The sequence below is a fragment of the Symphalangus syndactylus genome, chromosome 9 (assembly GCF_028878055.3).
Source record: "Symphalangus syndactylus isolate Jambi chromosome 9, NHGRI_mSymSyn1-v2.1_pri, whole genome shotgun sequence".
Taxonomy (NCBI): domain Eukaryota; kingdom Metazoa; phylum Chordata; class Mammalia; order Primates; family Hylobatidae; genus Symphalangus; species Symphalangus syndactylus.
In genome coordinates this window covers 50,136,080-50,155,083 of record NC_072431.2, presented here as the reverse complement: position 1 = coordinate 50,155,083, position 19,004 = coordinate 50,136,080, and the positions used below count along the sequence as shown (strand labels likewise).

Below are 19,004 nucleotides of genomic sequence, written 5' to 3'. Positions count from 1 at the left end.
TTTATCAGCACCCAGATGGTAGCTGTATGTAGGCGGCCACAAAGGCTCCATGCTCTAGCAGGCATGCAGACAACTGCCTCAATCTGGCAGGAAGGGGGTCAGGAAACACATATCCCAACCTGACTCTCCTCCTTCCTTCCTCCAATCTCACGCCAGTGCCTCCCATCAGCCATACACTCCTGAAGGTCAGACGGCAAGCGACCCTGATGATGCTGTCTACAAATCTCAGCCTCCCAGGAAACCAAGTAGGGTGGAGAAGGTAGAAATAGGTATAAAGATTAAATTTGTTAAAATGTGTAAAGCCTTGGCCGGGCGCGGTGGCTCACGCCTGTAATCCCAGCACTTTGGGAAGCTAAGGTGGGCAGATCACCTGAGGTCAGGAGTTTGAGACAAGCCTGGCTGGGCATGGTGGAGGGCACCTGTAATCCTAGCTACTCAGGAGGCCGAGGCAGGAGAATCACTTGAACCCGGGAGGCAGAGGTTGCAGTGAGCTGTGATCACGCCATTGCACTCCAGCCTGGGCAACAAGAGCAAAACTCTGTCTCAGGGAAAAAAAAAAAAAAAAAACTATTTTCTGCTGACTCCCAGGGAATTTTCAAATTTTCTCCAGATTTATTAGCAAACACGTCATTTGGAATAAATTTTTATTGGACTTACTAGTAGTGATGTGTAATTCAGAAGTAGTGTGAATGGGCAGAAATAACTATTAAGAACTGGCTCAGCACTGCAATTTTCCAGGAACATATTATAGCTTTAATACTATATTCTGATGAAATAACTTAATCATATTACCACAGTGCAATATTTTGCAAGATAAGTACACTACCATATAATCCCCAGAGTGCCAAATAGGAAGGAGTAATTGATTGGGGTGGGGAGCCACATCATAATAATAGAATTGAACTGACCTCAAAATATGATCAGTTTAAAACACAGTCGTTACTATACAAATCATATTGTTCAATGTTTCATCTCAAAAATAATCAAAGTGATTTAAGTTGTTAGCAAAGATTTTTAGAATTATGCTATCCAATGTTTGTTGGAGTGGAGGAGAAAAGGTACTCAACTACAGGGCAAGTTGTCCTTATGTATTAAAAGTGCTTAAAACTGGTGTGGCTTGGTGTGGTGACTCATGCCTGTAATGCCAACACTTTGGGAGGCCAACGTGGGAGGATCGCTTAAGACCAGGAGTTTGAGATCAGCTTGGGTAACATAGCAAAGCTCCATGTCTACAAAAATAAAAATAAAAGTGCTTAAAACATTTATTCACGTCACAGCCAATGTTGGGGAGACGGATATACAAAAAGATATACTACGCATAGTGGAGATACGTCCTTTGTGCTATGGGAACACAGAGAAGGAAATGATTCAAGTGATTAATTGCTCAAGAGAAGCAAAGAACACTTCACAAACGAGATGGTATTTGGATAGAACTTTGGAAAAGCAGTAAAAGTTTGCTTGACAGTAAAATTTCAGCCATAGTCCCAATACTCCTATAGTGAGACTTTTGATATGGCTGGAGGGGTGGGAGATAGTATCTAGAGACAGGGTCAGTATTTGAAAACCAATTGACAATGATGAGAAAAACATTTGCTTTTTAGTTAGATGAACACTACTTTTAAAAATCATATTGTAGAGAAAAGCTAAGCCATGTATATCTGCAGCACTTCTTCCCCCAACCACCAAAAACCTCTAATCTGGAAAAATAAGATAAAATAAGTCTGACATAGAGAAATATTCAGGAAGCTAAGGAGGAATTTGTCCCACAGAAAAAGGCAGCCAGGTTAGTAAGGGGTGGGTGAGACAGTCAGGGGCAAGTAGCCTGGGACGCCACACAATACATAATTATATTAAGTATTTCAACAGTACAATAATTATATTTATTTTCATAATAATTAGTTGTGTTGACCCTTTCGAGAAAAATTTGATCTTAATAGAGAAATAATATTTACCATTTTTACAAATAAACTTCTATAACCATTCATCTAGAAACACACCAAGAAGAGTGACAGAAATGAGGCAAATTTGGGATGGATTTTTAAACACCCAGCAAGATGTGAATGCAGCAGATTGTTGGCAGTAATTCGTGTTAACGAAGCGGAAGAATAACAGCAATGTTTGCTTGCATTCTGAGTCTCCTCTCTTCCTCTTCACTGGTGTAAAGTGACTTTCTCTCTTCTCCCTCAAAAATCTCTTCTTCCGTCTCTTCTCATTTGAGAAGTTCCCTGACAGAGAAAGAACCAGCCGGCGCTCAGAGCAGAGAGATCTTCACATCCTGCTGTGCACCTTTTTCTGACCTGCTGGGAGGGACAAAACCAAGAAAGGAAAGGAAGAGAGGAAATTCCACTTGGAAAATCCTAAATGCCTCACTATCTCCTGGAATGTTTTTCTGTTTCCTCAGGCAACCTGTGTGCATGTGCGCATGCGTGTGTGTGTGTGTGTGTGAGCGTGTGTGTGTGTGACAGAGAGAGTGTTGAAAGTTATTCAGCTGACAATTGGTTTGCAATTCCACTGCCATTGATACTGCTCTTGTGGTAAGATGGAGAGAAATGAGGATAATGACGACTGAAATGGAAGACCTTTTTTAAAATGGATTTATGTTTTATTCTAACTTACGAATGAAATATTCCAGACCCGTTGTGGTGTACTCATAACTAATTTTCTAAAATTAAAAATATTATCTGTATTATGATAATCCAATTAAATACTTGATGAGGACTTCTTTGAGAAATGCACTATAAAGTCACAAGGGAATGAGTTTTCATTGAGTGCCTACTGTGCATCAGGTATCGCCAGCCCTTTTCATAGATTAACTCCCTTAAATCTCAGAGGAACACTGCAAAGCACATATGTACCCACATCTTACAGACAAGTAAAGTGAAGTTCAGTGAGAAAGTATTATGCTTTAAGGTCACAAAGGTAATTCACCTGAATTCAAATCTGTGTTCTTCCTAGTACCAGCCTGTATGGTTCTTACAAATTACCATTCTGATGCTGATTGGTACGCTCCTTAGCTTGCAAGTGCTATTTTTTAAGCCGCACCTATACATTCAATGAAATAACTGCTATGTTTGTGGCGTAGCTTTTCCAGAACAGGAGTGTTTTCAAAGAATACATTTGTTGGCCAGGCGCAATGGCTCAAGCTTGTAATCCCAGCACTTTGGGAGGCCAAGGCGGGCAGATCACAAGGTCAGAAGATCAAGACCATCCTGGCTAACACAGTGAAACCCCGTCTCTACTAAAAATACAAAAAATTAGCCAGGCCTGGTGGCGGGCGCCTGTAGTCCCAGCTACTCGGGAGGCTGAGGCAGGGGAATGGCGTGAATCTGGGAGGTGGAGCTTGCAGTGAGCCGAGATTGCGCCACTGCACTCCAGCCTGGGCGACAGAGCAAGATTCCATCTCAAAAAAAAAAAAAGAATACATTTGTTTATGCACTCAACAAATCTTACCATGTGTCAATGTTATGTCCTGACCTCATTTTTTTTTTTTTTTTTGAGATAGTGTCTCACTCCCATCGCCCAGGCTGGAGTGCAGTGGTGAGGTCACAGCTCACTGCACCCTCGACTTCCCAGGCTCAGGTGATCCTCCCACCTCAGCCTCCCAAGTAGCTTGAACTACAGGTACACACCACCATGCCTAGCTAATTTTTTGTATTTTTTGTAAAGATGAGATTTCACCATGTTGCCAAGGCTGGCCTTATACTCCCAGGCACAAGTTATCCACCTGCCTCAGCCTCCCAAATTATTAGGATTACAGGAGTGAGCCACCATGCCCAGTCCTGACCTCATTTTTATTTTATTTTATTTTTCCATAAGCTATTGGGGTACAGGTGGTATTTGGTTACATGAGTAAGTTCTTTAGTGGTGATTTGTGATATTTTGGTGCACCCATCATCCAAGCAGTATACACTGCACCATATGTGTTGTATTTTATCCCTCGCCCCCTTCTCACTCTTCCCCCCCAAGTCCCCAAAGTCCATTGCATCGTTCCTATGCCTTTGCATCCTCATAGCTTAGCTCTCGTATATCAGTGAGAACATACGATGCTTGGTTTTCCATTCCTGAGTTACTTCACTTACAATAATAGTCTCCCATCTCATCCAGGCCATTGGAAATGCTGTTAATTCATTCCTTTTTATGGCTGAGTAGTATTCCATCACATATATATACCACAGATTTTTTTATCCACTCTTTGATTGATGGGCATTTGGGTTGGTTCCACATTTTTGCAATTGGGAATTGTTCTGCTATAAACATGCGTGCACAAGTATCTTTTTTGAATAATGACTTCTTTTCCTCTGGGTAGATATCCAGTAGTGGGATTGTTGGATCAAATCATAGTTCTACTTTTAGTTCTTTAAGGGATCTCCACACTGTTTTCTATAGTGGTTGTACCAGTTTATATTCCCACTAGCAGTGTAGAAGTGTTCCCTGATCACCGCATCCATGTGAACATCTACTGTTTTTTGATTTTTTTATTATGGCCATTCTTGCAGGAGTAAGGTGGTATCACATTGTGGTTTTGATTTGCACTTCCCTGATCATTCATGATGTTGAGCATTTTTTCATATGTTTGTTGGCCATTTGTATATCTTCTTTTGAGAATTGTCTATTCATGTCCTTAGCCCACTTTTTGATGGGATTGTTTGTTTTTTTCTCATTGATTTGTTTGAGTTCGTTGTAGATTCTGGTTATTAGTCCTTTGTCAGATGTATAGCTTGTGAAGATTTTCTCCCACTCTGTGGGTTGTCTGTTTAATCTGCTGACTGTTCCTTTTGCTGTGCAAATGCTCTTTAGGTTAATTAGGTCCCAGCTATTTATCTTTGTTTTTATTGCATTTGCTTTTGGGTTTTTGGTCATGAAATCCTTGTCTAAGCCAATGCCTGACCTCACTTTTGACTCAGAAACTATTGTTATCATAAGAATGAACTCTTCTTAAGATAGTCTAAGATAAGGCCAGTCATGATGGCTCATGTCTGCAATCCCAACACTTTGGGAGGCTGAGGCAGAAGGATTGCTTGAGGCTAAGAGTTCGAGACCAGCCTAGCCAACATCGCAAGACTCCAAGACCCCATGTCTACAAAAAAATTTCTTTTAAAAACATCTGACTGAAATATATTCTACTTGTGGAGGATAAAGGAATTTCATAAGAGAATAGGAAACAGAATTTTGAATAATAATAGTTTTTTTTCCAGTGGAAGGAGGGGAAACATAGATGTTATACTGAATGCTTAGAAATGGCAACTGTCGGCCGGGCACGGTGGCTCACGCCTGTAATCCCAGCACTTTGGGAGGCCGAGGCAGGCGGATCACGAGGTCAGGAGATCAAGACTATCCTGGCTAACACAGTGAAACCCCATCTCTACTAAAAAATACAAAAAATTAGCTGGGGGTGGTGGGCACCTGTAGTCCCAGCTATTTGGGAGGCTGAGGCAGGAGAATGGCAGGAACATGGGAGGCGGAGCTTGCAGTAAGCCGAGATAGCACCCCTGCACTCCAGCCTGGGTGACAGAGCAAGACTCTGTCTCAAAAAATAATAATAATAAAAAAAAAAGGCCGGGCGCAGTGGTTCACGCTTGTAATCCCAGCACTTTGGGAGGCCGAGGCGGGTGGATCACGAGGTCAGGAGATCGAGACCACGGTGAAACCCCGTCTCTACTAAAAATGCAAAAAATTAGCCGGGCGTGTTGGCAGGCGCCTGTAGTCCCATCTACTCGGAGAGGCTGAGGCAGGAGAATGGCGTGAACCCAGGAGGCGGAGCTTGCAGTGAGCCGAGATCGCGCCACTGCACTCCAGCCTGGGTGCCTGGGTGACAGAGCGAGACTCCATCTCAAAAAAAAAAAAAAAGGATGGCAAATGTCACCAGGCGCAGTGGCTCACGCCTGTAATCCCAGCACTTTGGGAGGCTCAGGCGGGCGGATTGCCTGAGGTCAGGAGATCAAGACCAGCCTGACCAACTTGGTGAAACCTCGTCTTGATTAAAAATACAAAAATTAGCCGGGCATAGTGGCAGGAGCCTGTAATCCCAGCTACTCGGGAGGCTGAGGCAGGAGAATCGCTTGAACCCAGGAGGTGGAAGTTGCAGTGAGCCGAGACTGGGCCATTGCACTCCAGCCTGGGCAACAAGAGTGAAACCCCGTCTCAAAAAAAAAAAAAAAAAAATAGGCAAATGTCAACACTTAATGAAAAAATAGGCAAAGATTGTATGAGAAGCAAGGTGCAGGCCTTTAGCACTGAAACTCTGAATACATCCAACGGCAAAGCAAAAATAAAACATGAATGTACACCACTGGGACACTGGAAATCCCTTTTGTGATCATAAGTTAAAGTCGTGAGTGCTAACATTTTAAAAAAAATTCTTTAAGGGATGGGGTCTTGCTCTACTGCCCAGGCTGGAGTGTAATGGTGCAATCACCATTCACTGCAGCCTCCACCTCCTAGGCTCAAGCAATTCTCTCACCTCAGCCTCCCAAGTGCCTGGTACTACAGGTGCATGCCACTATACTCAGCTAATGTTTTTGTATTTTTTTGTAGAAATGGAGTATCACTATGTTGCCTAGGTTGATCTTGAACTCCTGGCCTCAGGCCTTCCAAAGTGTTGAGATTACCGACATGAGCCACTGTGCCCACCTGCTAACATTTCTGACTTTCGTTACCCACCTCCCCAAACCAAAACAGAATAAAAGACCCATAGTTCTGGGATCTTCTGACCTGAAGGATTCCACCTTCTTAAAGGTAGCAGAGCTAACCAAACCGTAGGTATGCTTTCATGACAAATATGAGATGCACTGGAAAAGAACATACCTGGGGCCGGGCGCAGTGGCGCATGCCTGTAATCCCAGCACTTTAGGAGGCTGAGGCAGGCGGATCACAAGGTCGGGAGATCAAGACCATCCTGGCTAACATGATGAAACCCTGTCTCTACTAAAAATACAAAAAATTAGCTGGGTGTGGTGGCGGGCGCCTGTAGTCCCAGCTACTCGGGAGGCTGAGGCAGGAGAATGGCGTGAACCCGGGAGGTGGCACTTGCAGTGAGCCAAGATTGCGCCACTGCACTCCAGCCTGGGCGACAGAGGGGGACTCCGTCTCAAAAAAAAAAGAACATGCCTGGAGCATCAGTGTCCTTGTTCTTGCAAAGGTAGTGTCAGCCTAGTCTGAGTCATCATTCTTGCTAATCCTTAAAACTTGACCAGCAGGCCGGAAGCAGTGGCTCATGCCTGTAATCCCAGCACTTTGAGAGGCCAAGGTGGGCAGATCACCTGAGGTCAGAAGTTGGAGATCAGCCTGGCCAACGTGGCAAAACCCCATTTCAACTAAAAATACAAAAATTAGCTGAGTGTGGTGGTGCATGCCTGTAATCTCAGCTACTCGGAAGGCTGAATTGCTTGAACCCGGGAGGCAGAAGTTGCAGTGAGCTGAGATTGTGCCACTGCACTCTAGCCTGGGTGACAGTCTTATTTAAAAATTAAAAAAAAAAAAAAAAACTTAAAAACGTGACCAGCTTCAGTGATTCAGCATAGCATAAAAAAGAAGTTCCAGGCCAGGCACAGTGACTCATACTTGTAATCCCAGGGCTTCCAGAGGCCAAGGCAGGAGGATCACTTGAGCCCAGGATGTCGAGGCTACAGTGAGCCATGATCGCACCACTGCACTCCAGCCTGGGTGACAGAGTGAGATTCTGTCTCAAAAAAAAAAAGTTCCAGAGCTAGAAATACAAATAATAAACATATGAGAATATATTCAACCTCATTATTTTAGGATCTGCCTAGATAGCCTAGATAAATGTGAAAAATGTGGGTCTCTAAGTCTTGTCTCAACATTTCTATTATACTCATCATCTTTCTATTCTCTTGCATTATGTGTGGGAATTATTCTTCTTTTTAATTTCCCATTTTGTATTCAGTCTTCAATTGTGTCCATTCTGCTCTTCAGGTTACCAGTTGAGTTTTTATTTCAATGATTATATTGCCATCATCATTCATTGGTTCTCTTTCAGAATATTCTATTTTTGTTTCCTGATTATAATCTACTCTTACTTTTTGATATATAAATTCAGCTTCCTTCTGTGTTAGTTCTGTCCGTTGAGTTCGGTGCTTCTCTTTCATGATTTTGCTCTTCCTTTAATGGTTGATGATATTTGGTTTTCAGTTCATATGGGTATTTGGGATCCGAGAATTCTGCTTTGTTCAACAGAGTCTGCACCAGTTACTGTGAAGAAGGAGTAGAGTCTGCTGCCCTCTTGGGATGTGACAATAGCTCATCTACTGGAAATACCAGTTTCTCTTCTTCTGAAGGTAAAATAGTCCTCCAGGATACTGCCCTTTCTCTGACTGCAGTACTCACCCTCAGTCCTCCCACAAGGAGGGAGCAGTTCTGCTCTCTTCCACTTGCTAGGACAGGACTGACCCAACTAACCATTCTGGATGCTTCCCTTATCACACTAATGATTGCTAGAGAGACCCCTCTTACTGTTTACATCCATTGCTGTGTCTTTAGAACAGTCCTGGGGCCACGTCCACCTTTAGTAGAAGTACTTTCCTGCTTATATATTTTACTGTGCCCAGCTAATTCTGTTTCTCTTTGGAATTTTTCAAAATGTCTGTTTGATGACAATATCTTTTCTAGTTTTTAGTCCTTTTATGAATGTATTCTTTTAAATTTTCATGGCAGCTCTGGAATTTCTCTATAGGAGAGATTAAAGGGCTACAATCTGTTTCTAAGGAGGAGATTTTTAAATCTAAATGGTAGGGCCGGGCACAGTGGCTCACACTTGTAATCCCAGCACTTTGGGAGGCCGAGGTCAACAGATCACTTGAGGCCAGGAGTTCAAGACCAGCTTGGCCAACATGGTGAAACCCCATCTCCACTAAAAACACAAAATAAAAATTAACCAGGCGTTGTGGTGGGTGCCTGTATCACAGCTACTTGGGAGGCTGACGCAGGAGAATGGCTTGAACCTGGGAGGCAGAGGTTGCAGTGAGCAGAGATCACGCCACTGCACTCCAGCCTGGACAACAGAGCAAGACTCCATCTAAGAAAAAAAAAATCTAAGTGGTATTCATTAGGTGATAGTGAAACAAACATGGACAAATAATTATTTTTTAAAAATTACATGTGGCTGGGAGTGGTGGTTTATGCCTGTAATTCCAGCACTTGGGGAGGCCAAGGCAGGAAAATTGCTTGAGTCCAGGAATTTGAGACCAGCCTGGGCAACATGGTGAAACCCAGTCCCTACAAAAAATACAAAAATTAGCTGGACATGGTAACACACACCTGTAGTCCCGGCTACTCAGGAGGCTAGGTGGGAGAATCGCTTGAGCCTGAGAGGGTGAGGCTGCAGTGAGCTGTGATTGTGTCACTCCGCACTCCAGCCTGAGCAGAAATACAGAGTGAGACCCTGTCTTAAAAAGAAAAAAAATGTTATGTGTGTTCTTGTTTATATTTATTTATTTTCTCAATAGCACCTGATGGCAAAGTATACCAAATATATGTTATCTATGTATCTAGAGAGACAGAGAGAGAGAACCATCAGGTTAAAAAGCATCTTCCTTCCAAACAGATTGGAACCCTTAAAGCTCTTAAATAAATAAAATACACTTAACTGTCCAAGGAGTCAAACAAGTTCATGAACGAGAGGACCTCTGAAAAGAGTCTTGAGGTTAAGTAATTAAGAAAAGAAACATGTTTTAGAAAGTTTCTTGGCCCTTACAAGTTGTCCCTAGCCTTCAGGATAAAATTCAAACTCCTTAGTTTTGCAAAGAAGACTTGGCTGGTGCTTCCTTCAGGCCGCACCTCCTACCACTTCTCTCCATCTCCTACTATGCCCCTTCTTCCCCAGCTATACTGAAGAACTTGCTGCTCTCCAAAGGAGTCATCTGTTTCCATTTCCGAACCTCCAAAAATGTGTCTCCCTTCACTTGGAACATTTTGGCCCTGGCAAGACTATCTCATCAAGACGCTAACACAGTTTAGAGATAATTTTTTGTTTAAAGAATGCATTTATCGCTATTAGCTACTGTTTCATCTCAATATATGCAATATTATCTTCTCTTTCAAGGGTGCCACAGCAGTGATTTATGTGCCAGCCTCCCCCAGTTGATTCTTAGGCTATCAATATCTCTGAGCTTTGGCTGTGCAGTGACAGTGTATCAAATAGCCAGAAAGGCTTTCATCTGGGCCTTCACCCCTTTTTCCCTCGCCAGGAGATAGCATGTTGACTTTAGTAATGATTTGTGAACAGGAGTCAACAGACCTGGGTCTTAGTTCAGATTCTGATAAATATGACTTTGACTAGCCAGTTTAATTTCTGTGGGCACACATTTTTATGTCTGCAAGATGAGGGTATCAGAAAGAGACTCATGAAACTTTCTCCCAGGTCTCAAGTTAGATAGCAGATCAAATCAGTTTTGGCTTTTTTTACATTTCTAGATTAATTTAATTTTAGTTACTCAGTAACTACTTGTCATTTAAAATACTCAAATAATACTGATTAAATAAATGTCCCCCCATGAGTACTGGAATTCTTCCTTCTCATTCTTTACATTGCTGCACAATATGCTAAATTGGCTAAGAGGAACTAAAACAAAGGTCCCCCATGCGTGCAGACATTCAGAAGTCCCCTTGAGATGGGGGGTAGAGAATGATGACAGAGCATTTTCAATTGGATGCCATAGGAAATCTGAAAACTGCAACCTGAAGCTAAGTGAGCATCAGCTGTGGGCAAAGGCCTCTCTGGAAAGGATATCAGGGCTGACATGAAGGGTGCTGACTCCTGTGAGGTTCAGGTCAAGGTTGCACACTAAAGGGGGCTTAGAAAGAACAGTAAATCTTGAGATCCTCAGGAATCTCACAGCAGAGTGAGTGTATTAATCCATTCTCACGCTGCTAGGAAGACCTACCCAAGACTGGGTAATTTATAAATAAAAGAAGTTCAATTGACTCACAGTTCTCCACGGCTAGGGAGGCCTCAGGAAACTTACAATCAAGGTGGAAGGCAAAACAGGCATGTCTCACATGGCAGCAGGCGAGAGAAGTGAGTGCCGAGGGAAGGAGGATGGACGCCCCTTATAAAACCATCGGATCTCTTGAGAACTCACTCACTATCATGAGAACAGCAGCATGGGGGTAACTGCCCCCATGATTCAATTACCTCCCACAACACATGGGGATTATGGGAGCTACAATTCAAGATGAGATTTGGGTGGAGACACAGACGAACCATATCAGTGAGCTTGTCTGCTGAGTCACTGGAGCTGTAAAGACAGGAGACAACAGAGAATCCCTTATCTCACTCCTTAATATAGGACTGTGGGTCTTGTGAAAGAAATTCATGTAATTATTGGCCAGAGCAAGAAGGAACCTGAAAGCTTCTCTTTCCTGCTAGTATGGAGGCTGCTGAGAGAGGTCAGTGACCTACATGCCTTGAAAAGTTGTCAAATTGTCTCACTAGTGAGAAAAAAGCCCTGGACCAGTAGAAGGCAGCATGATGGAACAAAATAGCAAAAGGAAGAAGAAGACCAGTCTTACTGAAAACATCAAGCTGGCCAAGGAAGACTGATAAACTAACTTCAAAGGCAATGGTAACTACATGAACTGTAGACTACTGAATGCCAGGCATGATGCTGGGGGCTTTTAGTCAACATCTTCTGTGGTCCTCAAAAACACTCTAGAAAAGGTTTTATTACATATCCCCTCTGGACATGTGAAGTCATAGAGACCCTACCCTCCCTCCCTGCCTTTCTTCCTTCTGACTTTCTTTCCTTCGAAAATATTTGTTGAGATTCTACAGCATACCAGTGGATTCAGAGGTGAGCGAGGAAATAAGATCTCTGTTTAAATGGACATATATTTTAGTAGAAGACAACAATTAAACAAATGAATGAAAAGATACATGAATACATAAAGTAAGAATATTAGACAGTGATCAATGCGAGATCTAAAGTAGAGTGATATTGAGGGAACTTTTTGGGGTAATGGAAATACTCTACATCTTGATTGTGATGGTGACAGTTTCACAACTGAGTGTGTTTTTCGGAATTCATAGAATGGTATACCTTGTAAAGGATAACTCTTACTGGACATAAATTATACCTCTAAAAACCTGACGTTTAAGAAAATAGGGTCCTAATTAGCCAGGTACGGTGGCGCGTGCCCGTGGTCTCAGCTACTTGGGAGGCTGAGGCAGGAGGATCATTTGCGTCCTGGATGCAGAGCTTGCAGCGAGCCAAGATCATGCCACTGCACTCCAGCTTGGTGACAGAATGAGACACTGCCTCAAAAAAAGAAAAAAAAAAAAAAAAGAGAAATGAGGTCCTAAAATAAAAGTGACTAAATGCTACTTTAGATTGGGTAACAAGGTCCTCACTGAGGAGGTAGTAATTAAGCTGAGATTGAACACAAGAAAGAAGATGAAGGGAAGATTATTACAAAAAAAGGAAACAGTGATTGCAAAATCCCTATAGTGGGAATAAGCTTGGCATGTTCAAGTTAAGACAGGATGGGTGAGGTTTAAGAAGTAGGCAAGACCCAGAGCATGGGAAATGGCAGGCAGTTTGGAAGCCAGGATCAAGAGATTGGTGTTATTTTTGGTGCTACAGGAAAACTTGAGGGGTTTTTAAGCAGGGAAGTTACAAGGTCTGATTTCTGCTTTTAAAACAGCTTCCAGGTTGCTTTACAGAGAATGACTTCTAGGTAGCAAAAGAGAAAGCAAGGAGATAAGAAGCTATTATAACAGTCTAAGCAAGAGATTATGGTGTCATAGACTGGGGTGGTAGCATAGAAATGGAAAGAGGCAGACCAATCAGTGGTATCGCTTAGTTAGGGTAACAAGTAAATCCCAATCCCAGTGGCTTAACCGAGTAGAATTTTATTTGGTGTTCCTGACTGGTGCAATCCCCTCTACCTGGTCACACAGAAAATGAGGCTTTTTCTGTCTTTTGGTTCCACTCTCCTCAAAGTCTCAAAAGTCCTCATTCAGGCCTCAGATTGCAAATGAGCAACCGCCTCACGAGCCTGGACAGAAAGTGTTATACTTCACATTAACTTACATCCTACTAGCTAGAATCTAGCCACTTGACTGCATAAAATGGCAAAGGGCAGGGAAATAGAGCCTGTGACTGTGCTCAGGAAAAAGAGAACCTGTATGGTAATCATCCAACAATCTCTGCTACCATTTTGTCTTTGAAGATAGAGACCACAGGACATGGAAGTGGATTGGATGAGATTGGTGAGAGAAATCAAGAATGAAACCTAGGATTTCTCTCACTCATGCTTCTTGGTAACAGAGGTGAAAGATCTAGGAGATGTGCTTGATTTCTCTCCTTGCCTTCGTCCTACCTGTTGTACTAAAAGAAGGGATGATGAGTAGAAGAAGATGCAAAGATCTTGCCCATAGCAACTGAGCAGGACATCAAGGCAGAAAGGAAGTTGTCTCTAAAGGCAGGCTGTTTCCGATGACATAATTTCTTTGAAGAAGGATGCACTCGGCCTACCTAACTATATCTAATACTTCATGGACAAAGCCACTGGCCCTGGTGGCAGCTACTCTCGCCAGTGTTATCAGTACCAAAGATCCTAAGATCAAACATTTTCCTGGTAGATTTTTCCCTTCACTGTGCCAGAGGATGTGGAATGACAATGGACATAGCATTACATTTAACTAAACCCCTTTCCAAAACTTCCAAGTGAATAATCAAATCAACTTGAGAATATTCCAAACAGGAAAGTGTGAACTCTTTGAGATGATACTTTATTAATCTTTATATCCCTACCTACTATATACAGCATAATGCTCAACATAAACAATGCCCTCAGTAAACATTTGCAAAAAATTAAATATCTATTTAGAGGCTAAGATATAGACCTCAAGTACACTGGAGTTATCCAAAAGTTGACTGGGCACAGTGACTCCTGCCTGTAATCTCAGAACTTTTGGAGGCTGAGGTGGGAGGATCACTTGATCCCAGGAATTTAAGACCAGCCTGGCCAACATGGCAAAACTCCATCATTACAGAAAATACAAAAATGAGCCTGGGGAGGTTGAGACTGCCATGAGCCATGATCACACTCTAGCTTGGATGACAGAGTGAGACCATGTCTCAAAAAATTAAAATTTAAATTAAAAAAATTAAAATAAAAACAGTAATCTTCTGTGCCATGTAACCTAGCACAAATCTATGAATTATTACTTGGCTTTCATCCTATAATGATTAATCTTTTTCTTTGGAAAGACAATAGATCCTTTTAACTACATACTTGGTTAAAAACACAATACTCCAGTTTCTTAGGAACTTGTAAAATCTTAATATTCCTGTTCTCACACTGTTTTATTTTATTTTATTTTATTTTTGAGACAGAATCTCACTCTGTCACCCAGGCTGGAGTGCATTGACATGATCTCAGCTCACTGTAGCCTCTGCCTACATGATGGAAAGGAAAAGTTTATTTAAAAAAATTATATTACCATCTTAGGCCAGGCACGGTGGCTCATGCCTGTAATCCCAGCACTTGGGAGGCCAAGGAGGGTGGATCACTTGAGGTCAGGAGTTCAAGACCAGCCTGGCCAACATGGCGAAACCGCATCTCTACTAAAAATACAAAAATTAGCTGAGTGTGGTGGTGGGCACCTGTAATCCCAGCTACTCCAGAGGCTGAGGCAGGAGAATCCCTTGAACCCAGGAGGCAGAGGTTGCAGTGAGCTGAGATCGCACCATTGCACTCCAGCATGGGTGACAAGAGCAAAACTCTGTCTCAAAAAAAAAAATTATATTACCATCTTCTTGCTTTCTTTTTTTTTTTTTTTAGTTTTTTAATTTTTTTTTTTCTTATTCCAGCCTGGGTGACAGAGCAAGACTCAAATAAAAAAATAAGACTCAAATAAAAAAATAAAACTCAAATAAAAAAATAAAAATAAATAAGTAAATATTCTTTAACAGTCTCATTGCCGTGTCAATTAGGAAGCTGGAGTGCCATGACGCCATCATAGCTCACTGTAGCTCGACATCCCAAGCTCAAGCAATCTTCCTGCCTCAGCCTCCCAAATAGTTAGGCACACACCACCATGCCCAGCTAATTAAAAAAAATTTTTTTTTGTAAAGATAGGGTCTCAATATGTTGCCCTGACTGGCCTTGAACTTCTAGGCTCAAGATGTACCTTTTAACACATAGGATCGCTCTAAACGTAATGTTTTAGAACCTATCTTGTAAAAATATTTAAAAGGGAAATTTTAAGTGAGCATATTTTAAATTTGTTTTCAAATATATGTGCTTGATTCTTTGCTCCGGGCTTCATAGGTCATAGTAATGTTTCCTGAAAGCTGATGGAAGTAAGACTTACTCTGTAGGCCTCAGTTTAAGGATGAGCCAAAGTTTTAAGGATTTCAGGTTATGAAGGTGTGATGGTGTGCACCTATAGTTCCAGCTACTCAGGAGGCTGAGGCAGGAGAATCACTTGAGCACACAAGTTGGAGGTCAGCCTGGGCAACATAGCAAGACCTCACTTCTCAAATAATAAATAAATAAATAAGGGCAGCATAGCAGTGATTTACAACAGGTAGAATTTGAGACAGCTAATCTCTTGGTTTCTAACACTGAGTTTGGTGATTCCCTGACTAGTTAGAGAAGACAAGAGGCAAGGAAAGAAGACATGTTTTGAAGACTTAGAGGCATAGGAAGCAGTCTGATTGGAATAAATGTATATGGGGGGGTACTGGTCAATAAATTTGGAGAGGCAAATCATAGATTGAGGAACTGTGTGTTATTAGGAGTTTGAGAGGTGAGCAGAGGAAGAATATTAAATCCATTAATCACTGTCTTCTTTTCCTCATTCTTATTTCCTCCTCTTCGTATTTATCCTTCTTGTCTTAGTTTTTGCATCTGAATGTCCTTAGACTGCTAACCTTTTAAACTTACCCTTTGTTTTAATATCTATATTAGCTCACTTCTTCCTACAAATCAGGATAGATTGTTATGCTAGCAGTAATAAATGACCCCAAAATCTCAATAACTTAAAACAACAAAGGTTTATAGTTCATTCATGTTATATAAAATCCAGGGATCAATTAGGAATCAGGGTGAAAGAGCAGCTGCCATCACAAATGTTTCCCTCCATGCCAGAAGAAAAGAGTTCTGGAGCATTAGCAATCAAATTCTCACTCTAAGATGACATACATAATTTTTGCTCACATCTCATTAGCCAAAAATAATCACATGGTTCCACCAAACCACAGAGGGACACAAGTACAATGCTATCATGTTTGCTGGAAGTCGAAGAGCTGGAAATATTTGGTGAAGATTACTAACAACTGTCACACTGCATTAACAATTGGAAGTCCAACATCAGTTTTGGATCTCTTTCTGACATCTGTTTACCCATAAACTTGAAAGTGCATTATTCCATTCGGTGTTGTACATAGGCTCATATTTACTGTCTCAAAGCTTTTTGATATAAAATAATTAAATAGGCTGGGCATGGTGTCTGATGCCTATAATCCCAGCACTTTGGGAGGCCGAGGTGGGTGGATCACTGGAGGTCAGGAGTTCGAGACCAGCCTGACCAACATGGAGAAACCCCGTCTTTACTAAAAATACAAAATTAGCCGGGCGTGGTGGTGCATGCCTGTAATCCCAGCTACTCGGGAGGCTGAGGCAGAACTGCTTGAACCTGGGAGGTGGAGGTTGCAGTGAGCCGAGATTGTGATTGCACTCCAGCCTGGGCAACAAGAGCGAAACTCTGTCTCAAAAAAATAAATAAATAAATATTTCACTTTTCCAAAGATTTCCCATTGTTCTAGTTAGGCTCTATCCTGCTCACTGACCCTGTAAAAGTTTGCACTGATTATTGAATGAACGAGTACAATGCCACATATTTCATTTCTTTAAGCATGTTCTATGTCACACATAAGAATTTCTCTCCAATCATTTTAAATCACACTCAAGGGGAATGGGTTTTTCTTCATTTATTGCCTTTATTCCTATCCTAGTCCATGTGGAGATTCTGGGATGGGTGGGGCATTCCTGTATTGCAATTTTATGTCCTTATTGGCAGTGTTAAAAATGTCCTGTATTGACATATTTTGTAATTCACTGAGCTCCACTCTTTCCTAATCTCATCTTGTTTTTTCCTGCTCTTTCCAAGATTGCAACATATGCTTAATAAAGGATATAACTTATATTTTAATTTTCATACAGTGTATCAAAGAATTGCATTTTTGCACATCTTGCCATTCAAATCCAGTCTTAAGCATAACCAGACATGTTGTCTTAGAACCTGTTTTCCTTCTCTCTCTTTCTTTTTCTCCTGTCTATATTCACCTGACACTTCTCCATCCCTTTTCCCTGTCAGCTGAGACTCAGCATGTCAAAAGGATAAAAAATATTTCCTCTCAACCGCTAATAGATGTTTAAAATTCTACTTTAGCATCTCTCTTGCTGTTTTTTTCTTTCTAGACAGCATATCGCTCTGTTGCCCAGGCTATAGTGTAATGATATGATCATAGCTCACTGAAGCCTCCGACTCCTAGGCTCAAGTGATCCTCCTGCCTCAGCCTCCTGAATAGCTGGGACTGCAAGCACACACCACCACACTGGCTAGTGTCTCATTTTTTCAGTTAACTTTGTGCAATAGTGACATCATTATCGTGGCAGCTTAAGAGATCTTAAGCTTGTTCGGTGCAGCCATATCCAATTCAGATACGGAGTTCTCCCCACCATGCCTTTAGGTATCTAATAGCTGCTTAGGCTTACAGGCATTGGAACATTGTAGAAAAGCAACCAAAACAGGAACTCCTCTACAAAAAGCAGTCTTGCTGGGTTTTCAGCTAGTGGTGATATGTGTGAAAGGGGCCACTGCACATCTTGACCCAGAGATAGTGGGAGGGGAGGGCATTCCTCTGCGAAGGCAAAATACTTGACTGGTAAAGTCTTCCAGGCCCTTGAAAGAAACCTTTTTTTTTTTCTTTTTTTAAGATGGAGTCTGGCTCTGGCACCCAGGCTGGAGTGCAGTGGTGCGATCTTGGCTCACTGTAACTTCCGCCTCCCGGGTTCAAGCGATTCTCCTGCCTCAGCCTCCTGAGTAGCTGGGATTACAGAAGCGAGCCACCACGCCCAGTTAATTTTTGTATTTTTAGTAGAGACGGGGTTTCACCATATTGGTCTGGCTGGTCTCGAACTCCTGACCTAGTGACCCACCTGCCTCAACCTCCCAAAGTGTTGGAATCACAGGCGTGAGCCACTGCATCCAGCCTGAAAGGAACTTTTATCAGTGTATCTTCTCTCAGCTCCTCATAAGCCTTATCCTGGGTGATGTGTGCTGGAGGCTGGGCAGAGGGTGCTTCTTAGACAACTTCCAAGGTAAGTTCATAGGCAACATTTCCTTTGCTACTCTCTCTTTCTTCTCTCTCATCCTCGGGATTACCCTCTGCATCTTTTCCATATGAAAATCCCATTTCCTCTTTCCTTTATTGAATGCCCCTCAAAATCAGAACTCACATCATTAGGCATTATTCTCTAATTCCTTGATGATATGGAGGATGAGATTTTCAGACACTATGCAGAAGTAAGGGGAAATATTTACATTCTGCATGAGAGTTGGGAGAGGGGAGAAAGAAATCCTCCACCCCAGATTGGGTTAATTCATCAAAGCAACTCATTAAATTTTCGTGTTAAAAGAAGTTGAACATTCACACTTCGCTCTATTTGGAGCTTCATTAAAATGCAAATGAACACAGAAGGGTATCTGTTCTTAGTTATCTGGCCTAAGTAAAGATTAATTGCAAACCCTTTCCTGAGAGTAATTTTTGATAAATGAGAACTAGGGGGAAATTAGGCCCTTGAGAGAGATACAGAAAGGGCACAGCTGGAGGATGTGACAAGCAAAGAATTGGAAAGACTATGGGAAGGTTTTGCTGTAGCATTGCACAACTAAAGTTATATTTACTTCCTGAACCACAAACTTAAAATATACTCATATAATTATACTTTCCAAAGAAATATCATGGTTTATTCCT

General features: G+C 41.9%; 1 long non-coding RNA gene across 1 annotated transcript in view; it reads right to left on the bottom strand.

The window, feature by feature from the left end:
* Positions 1-730: 730 nt before the first annotated feature.
* LOC129490545 (uncharacterized) overlaps positions 731-19,004 on the bottom strand; it is a 41,570-nt gene continuing 23,296 nt past the window's right edge. The window contains exon 3 of the long non-coding RNA XR_008660282.1: positions 731-2,297. This is a non-coding gene — a long non-coding RNA (uncharacterized lncRNA). The remainder of the gene's footprint in view (positions 2,298-19,004) is intronic.